Consider the following 6,504-nt stretch of genomic DNA (forward strand, 5'->3'; position numbering starts at 1 on the left):
TCAAGGACAAACTAGTATCGTGGACCCAGAGTTCAGTTTTGTCTTTTTTTAATCTGATCTTAGGCCTAAAGAATTTCCAGAGAACAGAAGCAACAGCCACTAGTAAAGACTTGCAAGGATGCAGCTATCACTGTGGTGTTGTCAGGATCTTGTCAGCCAATGTCTGAGCAGTTTCTTGTCTAGGTCTTCCTTCCCCGTTTTAGTCATGCCCCTGAGAAGGGGCCGAAAGTATCAGCAAGGCGTCCCCACTCAGAGGGTGTCCACTGAAATCATTTTTGAGGTTTAAAGTCTAAGAGGCCACCTGTAGATCAGGAAATTCAATCACAAGGATGTATCTCTCCAGAACCCTTCCTCCATGATTCCTTCCTCAATGTACCAGTGAATTGGAATGATGTTCCCTGGGGCTTGTGGAAAGTGTCATTGAATCCCAGAAAACTGTAGTGATCTCTATGTTTTAAGGAGTTGAAAATTCCATCTACACTGCAGGAATTGGAAGTGAAGTTCACAAGTAGATAGTGATATGCCCAAGGGGAATGGAAAAACTATTAACATTGAGACTCAAAGCCAAATCTTCCGGAACTCAGGTTTTCTATAGAGGTCCCTGATTTCATGTACTGATTGTCATCTAATAGACATTTCTCAGCGCACCTGTTCTTGGTGTGGTTACTGATGACATGAATGAGTTGACTCACATCCTTCTTAAACACACGGCCTTAATGCTCATTTCCAAGGTTCTAAGCCTGCACTTCTGCCTGCTGTGCACCAGTGACACGGAGGCAGAAAGAAGGCACAGCAGGAGAGGCAAATATGTGTGGGCAGTGGTAAGAACAGATAAAAGGAGAGTAGGAAAAGGTGTAAAAAATGGGGAAGGTAAGAGATGATTAGGGAAGGGAAACAGAAAGCTTGTTTAGGGAGGTGCTTGGCTTAGGTCATTGGTGTAAAGGTCCCTGAACCCTTGAACCTGTAAACTCAACAAGAGATCATAAAGTACAAATTGTCTAAAGAGGATGAAAGTATGCCATTTTTCCTGTTTTCTGTGGAACTTTAGTGGAAAACAAACTTTCTTTCCCTTGTCCCAGAAAGGAACTTAAGATTGCAGGTGACGCAGCCCCCTCTCGTGACTGATAAATGAACTGCAATCCTTTGAGAGACTTCTCAGCTTTGAAGGTAGAATGATATCTTAGTTATTGTACTCCTGCATTCATCTTTGTTTTATCGGTTCCATAACATTCCAAAGTAGGTTTTAACTATTTTTATCACTTTTTAATTTCACTAATATCCCCATTATGATTCTCGATTTCTGGCTTTGCTTTAATTTTTCGTTTCTTTCCAATCTTCCCATTTAAAGGCTAGTTTGAAAGCCCATGGTACTCAATGTTTATAAGAGAGATTGTCACAGAATAAGCACACAATAAATATTTGTCTCATGAGTGAGTAGATAAGTCATTATTCAGAAATTTACTGAGAAAAGTTATTCTGAGAAAATCTTTAAATTATTGTATATACAATCTTCTAGTTTTCTAAAAAACATAAAAGACAACAAGATCAGACTTGTGGACAAAAATTCAATGATAGACAACAACTTCCCTAAACTTAAGGAAAAATCAGGTTACAAAGATATAGAGTTAAAGTCATAGTAATAATAGTTTATTCATTTCTCAAATATTCACTGAGAGTCTGCACTGTTCCAGATTATAAAATTACCAATCAACAGTACTGCTGAAAATATGAGAATAAACAAAAAAATGAAATTTTCTGCAATACTGTATCTATGAAAATATCCAATAATTTCAACATTATAATTAATGGTGAAATAGTGAACATTTTTCCTCTAAGGTCAGGAAGAAGACAAGGAGATACGCTATCACCACTTCTATTCACAATCACATTGGAAGAACTGACACTAATAGAAAAAAATAAAAGACATAAAATTTGGAAAGGAATAAGTAAAACCATACTTATTTGTAGATGACATAATTATGAATTTGGAAAATTCAAGGAAATATAGAAAGGAACTACCAGAACTAATAGGTGAATTGAACAAAGTACTGAATATAAAATCCAACTGTATTTCTGGATTCTAGCTAAAAGTAATTGGAAAATAGAAGAAAAATGTCATTTACAATGAAATCAACAAATGAATGAATTTAATGAAAGTTATTCATTAAAATGAAAATTTTAACGTTAATAAAAGGAATTAAGGAGGACCTAAAGAGAGTGCTATATTTATGAATCTGAAGACTCCATATGTTAAAATATCAGCTCTTTCAACTCAATCTGTAAATTCAACAAACCCCAATCTAATTACCAGCAACCTGTTCCAGTAGAAATTGAGAACCTTGTCCTACAATTTCAACGGAAATGTAAAGTCCTAGAAAAAACAAGATTATCTAGAAAACAAAGGTGAAAGTTGGAGAACTTGTATTTATGGATTTCAAGATTTATGTAAAGCCTCAGTAATCAAGAAAGAATATCCTATTGGTATGAACATAAAATAAAAAGGTCAATAAATACAATGAAGTCCAGAAATAGACCAATACATGTATGAGCACTTGGTTTTCTTTGAAGATGCCAATGCAATTCAAAGGGAAAGAAGATAGTCTTCTCAAGATAAGGGCTGAAGCAGTTGGTTATTCATATATGTATGTGTGTGTGTATGTAAAAGAACTTTGACTTATCCATTACATATATACACACATGCAAAATTCAGGTGGATCAGAAACCTATATGTGAAAGGTAATAAATACTATAAAGCTTCTAAGGAAAGACATAAGAGAATATCTTTATTACTTTGGAAATGGGCAAAGATTTCTTTAAATGTATACAAAAAGCACTAACTATAAAAGAAAAAATAAATGACAGTGTCAGACTTGTTGACAAAAATTTAACTATCTAGAAACCCAGGGGTGTCAGGTCGAGGATTGTCCCTGCCCTCTGATGTCAACAGAGGCCAAATGCAGATCCTGGGCTTCTGTCTCCACCATATAGTGAGGTAGTGTTCCCCTCCTCGTGCTAGAGTGATATCAGAGAAAGCCAGATAAAGCAGAAGTTTTCAGTAAGATCCAGGGTTTCAAACAAAATACTTAAGTGTCTAGATTTCAATTAAAAAAACACTCATCATACCCAGAGTGAGAAATATCTTGAACTGATTTTTAAAAATTCACAATCAATAGATGCCAACACTGAGATGACAGAGATGGTAGAATTATCTGATCAAGATATTAAAGGAGCCATGTTTAAAGTGCCATAAAAGCAATTACCAATATGCTTAAAACAGATGAAAAAATAGAAAGCTTCAGAAACAAATAGAAAATATCAGCAAAGAAGCAACATATATTAAAAAGGACCATATGGAAATATTAAGACTTAAAAGTACAATGACTGCAAAAGAAAGCCCACTGGATGGGCTCTATAGCAAACTGGAAAGGACAGAGAAAAGTATCAGTGAACTAGAAGATAGAACAAAATAAAGTACTCAACCTGAATAACGAAGAGAAAACAGAGTGGTAAAAAATGAACAGAGCTTCAGGGAGTTATAGGACTATAATAAAAGATCTAACAGTCCTGTCCTCAGAGTTCCAGAAGGAGAGGAGAAAGAGGGCAGGGCTGAAAAGGTACTCCAACAAGTAAGAGCTGAGAACTCAAATTTGGCAAAACACAAAAAAATAAAAGTATGCGGAGGGAAAAAAGTCAATCCCAAAAGTTACATGCAGTTGGACTTCACTGATATACATGCTTGAAGTGACAAAATTATAGAAATGGAGAACAGATTAGTAGTTATCAGAGATTAAAGGGTTGGGGGCAGGAAGGAAATGGATGTGGCCATGAAAGGACAGCAGGAAGCATCCTTGTGCTGATAATGCCCTGTATCCTGACTGTATCAATGTCAATATTCTGGTTGTGACACTGTACCATAGTTTTGCAAGATGTTACCATTGGAATCAACTGAGTAAAGGGTACATATGATCTGTCTCTATTATTTATTAAAATATATGAGAATTTATAATTATCTCAAAATAAAAGTTTAATTAAAAATATGGGTCACGATATTAAGTATTAGCATAGTTGTGCAGCAACTGAAACTCTTAATACATTGCTGATGGATGTATAAAATGATCTAATGTCTAAATCGTTTGTAAGTTTCTAATAAAGTTAAATATGTGCCTATCCTGTGACACAATAATTCTACTCCAACAATAAAACTTGCACAAGAATGTTCAGTAATTTCACGTGTCCACAAAAAGATTTGCATAAGAACATTCACAGCAGTTTTATTCACAGTAGCTCCAAACTGGCAACAACACAAATTTCCATTAGCAGAGAGATAGATAAATAGGACAGCATATTCATACATTGGAATAGCATTCAACATAAGCAACATAAAAAAATGTGGTATATGATTCCATTTATATGAAATTCAATAAAAAGCAAAATTAATCGAAGGTGACAGAAATCAAAAAAGTGGTTATATTGGGGTGGTATTGATTGAGAAGAGGAATGAAAGAACTTCTGGATTGGTGGAAACAGTCTACATCTTTATTGGTAGAATATTATCACACAGGTATATACATGAGTAAACATTCATTCAAACTGTACACCCAAGTTTTTTGCATTTTACTGTTTGTAGATTATGCCTCAGTACAAAAAGCCAAAGAGATATGCTGAATTGATCAGGACTAAATGTGATGACAACACAAATAAAATACTACATCTTTCCTGATACCACAATCACCTAGGTTTTCCAGACATTTCTTATCTACTTTGCTGAAGATTTTTCAGGCTTTTGAATCAATCCAATAAAGGAACCAAAGATTTGTTCTTTGGTGTTGGGCATCAGGAAGCACTCAATCTTCTAATAATTTTATTTTTGTATCAACCTATATGTAAATATGTTAAAAAAAAAAAACAGCAACACATGAGTTCATACTGAAACCTCATATTCCAATCCAGCTCCACTGGGTTTGTATCTCCTTCCCCTTCATTATTTGTCACTTCTCCCAACAGTGAGAAATCTGGCTCCCATAAACTGCTGTTCATTTTATTTTTATACATTTGTTCAATCCTAAGAGTCACATAAATTAATTTAAGAATTGCTACTCCATACCCCTGGAGAAACAAATTTATTAACTAGAGAATGGTATTTGTGAGCCATTTTGGGGGGGGGAGTTTCTGTTTGTTTTGTTTTTGCCTTTAGCCTTGTAGGATCCACTCAAAATACTGTTTTCAAAAGTTATGTAAGTCAGTTATTTTCTTCTGCACTAAAAGGAACTTCAGTGGGTTAATCATTGCAATATACTTAGGTTTAGTTGTTATAGTCCTATTTCATTTGGGGTTCTATTCACGTTCTGGTTATTTTTTTTAAATCAACACAGTAACATTTACTCCTTGAGATGTAAATTCTATGGTACAGTTCTTGCCAACCCCAGGCAACCCTTGATCTGTTTCCCATTTTTACAGTTTTGTGTCAGCCCAGATGTCATATAAATGAAATCACACAATACGTGTTCTTTTGGACTTAGTTTCTCTTATTTACCAAAATGCATTGAAAATTCATCCATGTTGTTGTATGAATCAACAATTCATTCCTTTTTATTGCTGAGCAGACTCGATCCTATGGCTGTACCACAGTCTGTTTGACCATGCTTCAGTGGAACATCTGGGTTGTTCCCAGGTTTTACCGATTATAAATTAAGCTGCTATAAACAAATAAATTTTTGTCTCAATGTAACTTTTATTCCTATTGGCTTAAACACCTAGGAGAGGAATTGCTGAATCATATAGTAAGTGAATGTTTAACGTTACAAGAACTGCCAAGCTGGTTTATTAATACAAAGTGCTCACCATTGATCTTTCCTACCAGAAATGTATCAGAGTTGCAGTTGATCTGCAGCCTAACCAATACTTGATATTGTCATATATATGAATTTTAGCCATAAAATTGAGCTTTCAATTTCTTCACTTATGAACTGGAAATTATAAAATCTGTTTTATAAAGCCATATCATTGTTACTTGTTTTTAACCCTTTCTCCTATGAGTTGGGGAGAAAAGCAGAGATGTGAACTAGTGGACCTTGCTGTGGTGAAAAGCCAAGAAAGAGTCACTCTTTTTATAGCACGGACATTCAGATTGGATGTGAAAAAAGAAAGCGTGTGATTAAAACCTTCCAAAAGAGATTTTTAAAATAGATTCTACGGATGTGCTTTTATAAAGTAGTTCAACTAGTTGTGGTATTTGGAAAAATATTCAAATAATCTATGAAGAAAGCACTTTTGGAGGAAGAAGTCAATAAACTTCCTTTAATACTAGAGTCAAACTGAAATTATCCATTGATTGCTTGTTTCTGTACATGGCGTCTCCTGGGAAGCAAATGTCCAAGAGTCAAAGGAGGCGATCTCTTATACGTGTTTAATAAAAGATGCACCGGGCAGGAAAGGGAAACAATCGATGAAGAGAACCAACAATTATCCGACCATAGTCTGTTTAAATTTGATAAAGAACCAAAA

Source organism: Propithecus coquereli, unplaced genomic scaffold (genome assembly GCF_000956105.1).
Source record: "Propithecus coquereli isolate 6110/MARCELLA unplaced genomic scaffold, Pcoq_1.0 Scaffold3, whole genome shotgun sequence".
Taxonomy (NCBI): Eukaryota; Metazoa; Chordata; class Mammalia; order Primates; family Indriidae; genus Propithecus; species Propithecus coquereli.